General features: G+C 42.5%; 1 long non-coding RNA gene across 1 annotated transcript in view; it reads right to left on the bottom strand.

The window, feature by feature from the left end:
* The window catches only part of LOC138976326 (uncharacterized), a 14,494-nt gene extending 8,720 nt beyond the window's left edge, over window positions 1-5,774 (bottom strand). Inside the window, exons 1-2 of the long non-coding RNA XR_011458946.1 lie at window positions 5,706-5,774; window positions 2,621-2,850 (exon numbers count right to left, since the gene is read on the bottom strand). This is a non-coding gene — a long non-coding RNA (uncharacterized lncRNA). The remainder of the gene's footprint in view (window positions 1-2,620; window positions 2,851-5,705) is intronic.
* Between the last annotated feature and the right edge of the window lie 4,760 nt (window positions 5,775-10,534).

Raw genomic sequence — 10,534 nt, 5'->3', positions numbered from 1 at the left:
GCATTCAGATATAATCCTCTCTCAGTCATGTAATGTTGGCGGTACATGGTGCATGCAGATACCTTTTTTAGAGCTGTGTTAGCATCCGGGGTGGGACTCTCTTGTGATGAAAAAAGAAGAAATCCCTTTATTCTAGGGCGGTTAAAAATGGTACCGTACTTTAGAATCTGTGCAATCTGGTGCATTCTGAGACTTAAATTCAACTCGTTTGCATCTGGTAGAAAAGAAGTTCTCCAGCGGAATTCGTAAGTTGTGTCCGCGGATTCGCGGAAAAGTTCCACCCCTGTAGCATATGTACATGCGCTTTATCCTACTCTCTTTGGCATACCAACACGCGCTTTATCCTACTCTTTATGTAGAGCTGTTTTAGCATATCAACTAGCGCTTTATGCTACTCTCTATGTAGAGCTGTGTTAGCATATCAACATGCGCTTTATCCTACTCTCTATGTAGAGCTGTGTTAGCATATCTACACGCGCTTTATCCTACTCTCTATGTAGAGCTAGGTTAGCATATCTACACGCGCTTTGTCCTACTCTCTATGTAGAGCTGTGTTAGCACATCAACATGCGCTTTATCCTACTCTCTATGTAGAGCTGTGTTAGCATATCAACACGCGCTTTATCCTACTCTCTATGTAGAGCTGTTTTAGCATAGCATTATCAACTAGCGCTTTATCCTACTCTCTATGTAGAGCTGAGCTTTATCCTACTCTCTATGTAGAGCTGTGTTAGCATATCTACACGCGCTTTATCCTACTCTCTATGTAGAGCTGTGTTAGCACATCAACATGCGCTTTATCCCTATGCAAAGTTGTGTAAGGGTATTTACACGCGCTTCACAGAGCTGTGTTAGCATATTAACTTGCGCTTCATTCTGTTCTTTATGCCGAGCTTCATTAAGACATTTACATCAGCTTTCTTCCTCTCTTTGTACATGTTGAGCTTCCTGGGGATATTTGTCAGAAAGATGTAGTCAGCTCTCTGAGGATTGTACATAATTTTTGCCTTGGTCCATGAACCCCCTTTGCACCATCATTTTTAGGGTCTTGAAATGTCATTTGCCAGCATAGCCCTGCTGAAGTAAACACAAATAGGAATCGATTTTCATCGGAATAATCCAGTACCTTGTTGAATACAACGTACACACATATACACACACACTTACAAAACACACACTCACGCAGGCACATACACACACATACACACACTGGCACACACTCACATTCAGGCACATGTACGAAGACGAACACAAACAGACAAACAGAAAGGCAGTGGAAAAGTTATACACACACACACACAGACACACGCACGCACGCACGCATGCACACACACACACACAGTGACACTCTGTTTGGGCCTCTGGTGTGCAAAACGCACGTGTGGCTATCATTGTACTGGTTTGCGTACTCCTGTGATGAAAAGAGCGTCTGCTTCAATTGGCTTTGGAGTTTTTGCAAATTGTTCAGTACGTGTTACTTGCACAACAGCTGAAAGAATAAAGACCGAGATGAACATGTGTGAACGACTCCTGTCTTGTGTTGTTTTGTTGTTTACAAAAGAATCTGTATTGGATGCATTAAAAGACCGCATCAAAGTCAACACTGAGAAGCAGACAAACAGAACAAACTGAGATGTCTGTTCCGGTTTGTGACTCATGTAAGAGCTAATCTAATAGACCTTTTCGGTATCTGAGCAGCTCTCGCGAGACACGCTCTTTGTTATGCTTTGAACATCGCGAGAACTTCGAACTTTGGCTTGTGCAGCTCGCACGAGATCGCTGTACCGCATGCTTTGCTATGCTCTGAAGTTTGCGAGAGATCACGAGAGCTTGGAATACCGATAGGGTCTATTGACTAGGAGCAGAGCAGAGACAACGCCCACAACGGTCAATTTCAAAATACTGTTCCCTGATTGGTTGCAGCGTTGCCTCTGCCGTTGTCTCTGCGTTTGCCACTGCATTTGTCCCTGTGCTACATTCAGCTTGCCTTGGAGGCGCCTGCCTCCGAAGTGAATTGCACGGGGTTTGAATCCCGGCCGGGTCAGACCAATGACTTTAAAAGTGGAAATCTAACAACCAAATCTGGTCTCAAAAGTTCATTTTTACTCTTAAAGCATATTAATCCTGCATGTGACCACCCTCTTTATGTGACTGCCATTTTTTTCCAGATTTTAAAGGAAGTTCCATACCAGAGGATCCAAGGTATTTTTAGCTGCGGGACTCTTGAGTCCGCAGTTATACAACTCACTGGATTTTCGGACAGCGGGACTTACTCGCAGCTACTGTGTCAGCGGTTACCTTGTTTCCACTTACATTTTACACATTCTGACTCAACATACATGTACAATTACTTTGAACATGAATCAGACCTGTTTACCCCCAAAACCTGACAAGAGTAATGGTCAAGTAAAAATATAGTAATCGGATGACCAAAATAGTAACCCAGTGGTTACAAACAACAACATTAGTAACATAAACCTTATTTGAAGCACATTTGAAAATCGTAGTCTGAACTCAAATGGAGTATTTCCCCCCCCAAATCATAAAAAAATAGTAATAAATTACTCCAAAATAGTAAGGGTAAACAGGTCTGCATGAATACACAACAGGGACTTCTTACTTCAGTGTTGTGTAGGTGATTCCCTTCATTTTGAAGAAGCCCCAAAACTCTCTTCCTCTCCTTCGATCCACAAGGCAGGGCGGTGACAGCTTGTACTCTTGCTTCTTCACAGTGAACCGATAGAAGGTGTGAAGATATTTTTGAAGTGTATTTTCCTTTGCAGAACAAACAGTAGTCTGGTTTTTGGTAGTTCCTCTTCCCGTCAATCGTAGGATCACCGGCTACTGTCACTGCACAGATAAATAAACTCATTTAATCAGCAAGAAAGTTAATAAGCCCGCAGTGTCAACTCTTAGGCCCAATATCAGTCAGGAGCATGAAAATTATGTTTAGTTATGAATGGCTAATGTATGATTTGGCGTAATAATTATATACTGACATTTACTCTCTTCAACTAGGAATAATCGGCCTTGAGTGCCCCTTGAATTGTGCCCCCAATTGTACACTTCTGAGCACAAAGTGTGGCGACCTTCGACAACACGCACGCCATTTAGTTGAGACAGACACACACACACAGATCAAGTCTGCTCAGTGACCTCATGTTCTGTCAAGCATGGAGGGATAATATTGTTTAGTTTGGCTCATACACCAATGACAAATGGAAAACCCCATAACAGGCAATATTCATTTTAATCTATACATGTAATTTTCGGGGCATATATCTTTTTGGGGCATATATACCCACAAAAGGTAATATTTCGGATATGTATATATGCCCCATAACACTTAGGTACATGGAAAATTCCACAACAAGCCTTATTTCTATTATATATATATGCAAAGAGATACACAATGATACAACACATCATCACTCTCTCCCCTCAGGTACACAACAGACTCATATTTAACTTTACACACTGATACAACACATCCTCACTCTCTCCCCTAAGGCCTTCAGTAGGCCTACAGACTCAGATATTCAACTAGAAAGAGCTTGGTGGATTGTGTAATCAAGAATACTACAGTTTTCATCATAGCAAGAAGATGGGGATTATTTAAAATAGTGGGACGTGATAAGCTACCACTCAGTATATGCCACATTAACTTACTCACTCCCTGCTGCTATAGCTTTGGCAAGATGCCTAGCTCGGACAAAGTGAATGAAAATCTGAACTTTTTCAGGCCAGCCATCTTTTCTGTGCTAGGTTGACAATCTTGCATCATGACAATATGCTACCAATGCATCTTGGCTGTCGTAGACCCCCAAGTAACTTGCATATTGAATTCCCATTCCCAGTGGTGAATAAGTGGGAAGAGGATGGGAGAGTGGGCCCAATCCCATCCCACAGAACTCCCACAGTCAAAGCTGTGGGAAGAAAGTGGTATAGACCCCCTTAGTCTCTGGGAAACAAGCTTGCACTTCGACAGAAATGGGATAAAAGTGGGAATTCCCTCTTCGTTCCCACACAGCGTGCGAGGAAAATGTTCCGACGCTGCGAGCGCGAGTCACACTGCGCGAGTCTGCAAGTTGCCCCATCGAGATCGGAGACGTCACAGCACACGCTGTTTACACTATACTCGTTTGTAGCAAACGTTGAAGAATACTATCATTCAAAATACACCGAAGTATTTTATATGTGTGTAATTATTGCAGTTCTGTTAATAACAACTGTTGTCTCTTAGAATGGTTTATTTACTCATGTGATGACTAAATATTTTCAAGGATTTTTGTTTTCACTGCGGGACTATTATTCTGCCCTGTTCAGTTCCGCGTTGGGCCTGCCGATTGAGAGTGTTTGAAATTTGCTACAATTGCCGGCGAATAGACTGTGAATACGACGTTCCGTACGCGCGAGTATTGCATGTGCATGGATCAAAGATTACATCTGAAGAACACCAAGTACTATAATGGCGGCTTCATATTCAACAAAGCGAAGACGATTCATGGGATTACTGTCAAACTCGAAGGTTGATGAACGCATCAACACGGCTTTTGCACGGGGTCGTAATCCAGCGTCAAGTTGATTTGAGTGATTAAAAACTAGTGTGTGTGTGCTTGAATATGTATCTGTGTGTATCAGTTGTTCTTGGTTTGTTTTTTCTTTATACATTGATGATTTTTAAATTCGCAGGACTCTGAGACGTTCGCAAGAACCCAGTCCTCTACGGAAGTCAGAAAAAGAAGAATTAAGAAGAAGTCCCACACGTTTCCGATTTAAACCCCACTTATTTCCCATCTGAATCCCACTTGCTTCCCACCTGAATCCCACTCGCTTCCTACCTGAATCCCACTCGTTTTCCGCCCGTGAATCCCACTCGTTTCCCACCCTGATCCCACTCGTGCCCCACCCGTTTCCCAGTCGTGTCCCCCCCGTTTCCCAGTCGTGTCCCATTTACTTCCCACTCTCCCACTGGAAGTCGTAATCAAATCCCACATGGCGCCCAAGTGACACTTCCCACAACGTAACCATGTGGGATCCCACTTAGGGGCCCACATGGAATCCATGTGGGAAGGTTACTTGGGCCTAGCCTAGTGATGTTACAGGGTGCAAAGAACAAGGATTGCCGAGACAAATAGATCCAGGACCCAGGATTATGCTGCACATTACTTGACTAATGGTCTCGACTAACCTCACTTTGTGAATTCACTACTGCAGCGAAGATATAAATTTGACTCGCTTCTAGGTTATCAGTCTCAAAATCCTACTTCTCAAAGCAGACTTTATTCTTCAATACTAAAGTCCCAAGGTCGGAGTCGTTTGCTATAAGTAACACTTATGGGACAATTTCTCCTGATCGAGTCAGGTGGTAAAGTCACACATGCTTGTGGTGACGCATTGGCTGGCAATTTGATGCGTCCGTGCAAAATCCATGCATATAGCTCAAATGTCAAATGTTGTGCGTCTCTGTGGTCCGTGATGCAGAGCGTCTTTTGGCCTAAAAACACATCAGATACACACATCTGTGCGTAATAATTATCACTGTAACCCTAGAAAAGCGAGTAGCTTCCCTTCAGATCTGCGCATGCGCAGAGCCTTCCTTTCCTAAGCATGGTAAGCCTTCTTTCGCATCAGCCGGGTAGGAAGGGAGGGCTATTTGACGTGAGGTATGGTATAGTATTTGCAATAGAATAGCATTTACATACCTTTTTCAAAAGCTCGTCTCAGTTGTTCCTTGGTCGGAGGACCCTCTCTTTCAGCTTCAATATCTGTTTAGAAAGAATAAAAACTATACAAATACTAAGCATCCAAATACGAGTTGTGTTGCATTACTCAATTAATATCTCATTACAAGGAAAAGAAAACGGGACTAGGAATAATCTGCCTTGAGTGCCCCTTGAATTGTGCCCCCAATTGTACACTTCTGAGCACAAAGTGTGGCGACCTTCGACAACACGCACGCCATTTAGTTGAGACAGACACACTGACACACACACAGATCAAGTCTGCTCAGCGACCTCATGGTCTGTCGAGCATGCATGGAGGGATAATATTGTTTAATTTGGCTCATACACCAATGACAAATGGAAAACCCCATAACAGGCAATATTCACTTTAATCTATACATGTCTTTATCGGGGCATATATCTTTTTGGGGCATATATACCCACAAAAGGTAATATTTCGGATATGTATATGCCCCATAACACATAGGTACATGGAAAATTCCACAACAGGCCTTATTTCTATTATATATATATATGCAAAGAGATACACAATGATACAACACATCATCACTCTCTCCACTCAGGTACACAACAGACTCATATTTAACTTTACACACTGATACAACACATCCTCACTCTCTCCCCTAAGGCCTTCAGTAGGCCTACAGACTCAGATATTCAACTAGAAAGAGCTTGGTGGATTGTGTAATCAAGAATACTACAGTTTTCATCATAGCAAGAAGATGGGGATTATTTAAAATAGTGGGACGTGATAAGCTACCACTCAGTATATGCCACATTAACTTACTCACTCCCTGCTGCTATAGCTTTGGCAAGATGCCTAGCTTGGACAAAGTGAATGAAAATCCGAACTTTTTCAGGCCAGCCATCTTTTCTGTGCTAGGTTGACAATCTTGCATCATGACAATATGCTACCAATGCATCTTGGCTGTCGTAGACCCCCAAGTAACTTGCATATTGAATTCCCTTTCCCAGTGGTGAATAAGTGGGAAGAGGATGGGAGAGTGGGCCCAATCCCATCCCACAGACCTCCCACAGTCAAAGCTGTGGGAAGAAAGTGGTATAGACCCGGGCCGTCCCTTAGTCTCTGGGAAACAAGCTTGCACTTCGACAGAAATGGGATAAAAGTGGGAATTCCCTCTTCGTTCCCACACAGCGTGCGAGGAAAATGTTCCAACGCTGCGAGCGCGAGTCACACTGCGCGAGTCTGCAAGTTGCCCCATCAAGATCGGTGACGTCACAGCACACGCTGTTTACACTATACTCGTTTGTAGCAAACGTTGAAGAATACTATCATTCAAAATACACCGAAGTATTTTATATGTGTGTAATTATTGCAGTTCTGTTAATAACAACTGTTGTCTCTTAGAATGGTTTATTTACTCACGTGATGACTAAATGTTTTCAAGGATTTTTGTTTTCACTGCGGGACTATTATTCTGCCCTGTTCAGTTCCGCGTTGAGCCTGCCGATTGAGAGTGTTTGAAATTTGCTACAATTGCCGGCGAATAGACTGTGAATACGACGTTCCGTACGCGCGAGTATTGCATGTGCATGGATCAAAGATTACATCTGAAGAACACCAAGTACTATAATGGCGGCTTCATATTCAACAAAGCGAAGACGATTCGTGGGATTACTGTCAAACTCAAAGGTTGATGAACACATCAACACGGCTTTCCCACGTGGCTGCGGGCGCGCTCGTAATACAGCGTCAAGTTGATTTGAGTGATTAAAAACTAGTGTGTGTGTGCTTGAATATGTATCTGTGTGTATCAGTTATTCTTGGTTTGTTTTTTCTTTATACATTGATGATTTTTAAATTCGCAGGACTCTGAGACGTTCGCAAGAACCCAGTCCTCTATGGAAGTCAGAAAAAGAAGAATTAAGAAGAAGTCCCACACGTTTCCGATTTAAACCCCACTTGTTTCCCATCTGAATCCCACTTGCTTCCCACCTGAATCCCACTCGCTTCCTACCTGAATCCCACTCGTTTCCCACCCTGATCCCACTCGTGCCCCACCCGTTTCCCAGTCGTGTCCCCCCCGTTTCCCATTTACTTCCCACTGGGCTCCCACTAGAAGTCGTAATCAAATCCCACATGGCGCCCATGTGAAACTTCCCACAACGTAACCATGTGGGATCCCACTTAGGGGCCCACATGGGATCCATGTGGGAAGGTTACTTGCCCTGGGCCTAGCCTAGTGATGTTACAGGGTGCAAAGAACAAGGATTGCCGAGACAAATAGATCCAGGACCCAGGATTATGCTGCACATTACTTGACTAATGGTCTCGACTAACCTCACTTTGTGAATTCACTACTGCAGCGAAGATATAAATTTGACTCGCTTCTAGGTTATCAGTCTCAAAATCCTACTTCTCAAAGCAGACTTTATTCTTCAATACTAAAGTCCCAAGGTCGGAGTCGTTTGCTATAAGTAACCCTTATCGGACAATTTCTCCTGATCGAGTCAGGTGGTAAAGTCACACATGCTTGTGGTGACGCAAAACTTGACTAAATGTAAAAAGAAGAAAGAAATGGGGGGAAGTAAACAAGGTCATAAAGACTCCATGGAAATGTCAGACCAGGTAAAACAACCATTTTATACTCTATCAGTCTTTGTCATATTTTGTTTTGTGAATGTGTTGACAGTGTTTAGTCTGTGTATAGCGAGTGCAGTCTCTTTGTGTCATTTAATAGTTATTTTCTATCTTGGGAAAAAAAAATCACAACCTACAGATAAAAAAATGTTGGCCTTGCCCATTTCTCCTTCTTCTAAGATGTATATCCCTTTCAAGTTGAGTTAACAATGTGGTATTCAAACTTAAGAAAGAAAACTAACCCGCTTCCTTCGGTTCCCAACTTCCCAGTGGGTCAAAAACCAGCGACCTTGCTTCAACTTCAGATCCTTCTGAATCCGGCACGTAATCTGAGTCAAGAGAGGTGTGGTCAGCTATTGATTCTTCACTTGCAGGACTGGCACCCGGCTGATTGATAAAACATAAGAACATATGGGAGTTGATCATCATTATAAATCAAAACTGATTTCAATCAATAATGTATTAGGTCAAGGTGCAATTAGGAATAACAAAAGCACAGTTTAACAAAATTAAGTAGACAATTTACAGGGCTTGATACTTACAGTGACTTTTTTAAACCTATTTTCCTTCGGTTCCCAACTTTCCAGTGGGTCAAAAACCGACGACCTTGCTTCAACTTCAGATCCTTCTGAATCTGGGTCTAAATCCGGCTTGTAATCCGAGTCAAGAGAGGTGTGGTCAGCTATTGATTCTTCACTTGCAGGACTGGCACCTGGCTGCTTGATAAAAGATAAGAACATATGGGAGTTGATCATCATTATAAATCAAAAACTGATTTCAATCAATAATGTATTAGGTCAAGGTGCAATAGGCATTATGCTGAAATGGGAGACGGCACTCTCAATTATGGGCGGGCATAACAATGTTCGCGCCAAAACAGAAGGTTGGTCAACTTGGTGAGTTACAGTTACACACTCGAACACACACGAAGAGGATGGAGAAGAAACCAAAACCCTGCCATTCCCAAGCATGTCCACATTCATTTCACATAAGAAAAGCTTTGTTTGCTTTACGCCAAGTTAAAAACCAAGGGTTATCTCAGGCCGGTGCTGCTTAGACATTTAAAGTGCGCCACACACAAGACAGAAGAAGCTTAAATTGATAAATACAGTTGTCGCCGCTTAATATGACAAGGGCACCAGAAATAAATGCCAAAAATGGTCATAATAAGCGTATCATGGTTGCATTGGAGGGTTTGATGAATGATGCAACACATGGTGTTAAAAATTTGAGACCCAAAATATTTGGCAGCGTTAAACGGGTATAGTTAAAATAACCACGGTCTAAATAAGCGGAGATAAATGTACTAATGTCTGTGTCTACAAAACTTCTAAAGATTAAAAGTTAAATCTGAAAAACTCATTCACCAAAAATGTACTTGAACTTGAAGCTTCAGCAGAAGTTGAAGTTTGAATCTGTTTCTCCAACCAATCTTCCACCTTGCTTACACCGTCAACTGAAATTAACAAGAAACATTTGCTTACACAATCTTCTTGGTTTTTTTTATTTAACATCAGCATTATAAAATATAATGTCTCTTATTGCTGTCAAACGTCACACTGTCACCTTTCTTCATTAGTCTAATTAGACAAAAAAATCCAAGTCAATAATGTTTACATAGACAGTGCGCAGCTTTGACAGTTATACTATTTTAATGTTTAACTCCATACCAGACTCCAGGTGCCAGAATACCAATTTTAATGTCTTCGGGATTCTTACCCAAGGCTTAAACCGACGACCTTCCGCAAACGAGGCGGGCTCCTTAACCACTTGGCCACCGTGGTGATTTAATGTGAATCCAAATTAAGCTTTCTGACAGCACTTTTGGTCCACAATGTCTACATTATAAAATTACGAAAGTCCTGGTTGTGCCTAATCAGAGTCAGCGCCTCATTCTCCGTTTCGGACTCAAGGGGGAGTGGCGCAGATGTCGACAGCACCAAGATGGACCCCCGTGGCCCTGACTACAACCTTGGGGTTCTACAACAGCAACAGCTTCATCGACAAGCAGCAAATCAGCTACTTCAAGATATCAACAAGATACCAAGATCTCAGCCTGTCAGGATGTAAAGATTCAAGACGTCAAAAGGCCAAGATCTCAAGACTTAAGATTTCGAGACATCCAACATCTTCCAACTACTACATTGCTACACTTCAGGGGGCGCTGCGCGTGGACGGAGGAAGT

This window comes from Littorina saxatilis, linkage group LG1 (assembly GCF_037325665.1).
Source record: "Littorina saxatilis isolate snail1 linkage group LG1, US_GU_Lsax_2.0, whole genome shotgun sequence".
NCBI lineage: Eukaryota > Metazoa > Mollusca > Gastropoda > Littorinimorpha > Littorinidae > Littorina > Littorina saxatilis.
Note: the sequence above shows the minus strand (reverse complement) of the source record. Positions and strands in the feature narration are given on the sequence as shown.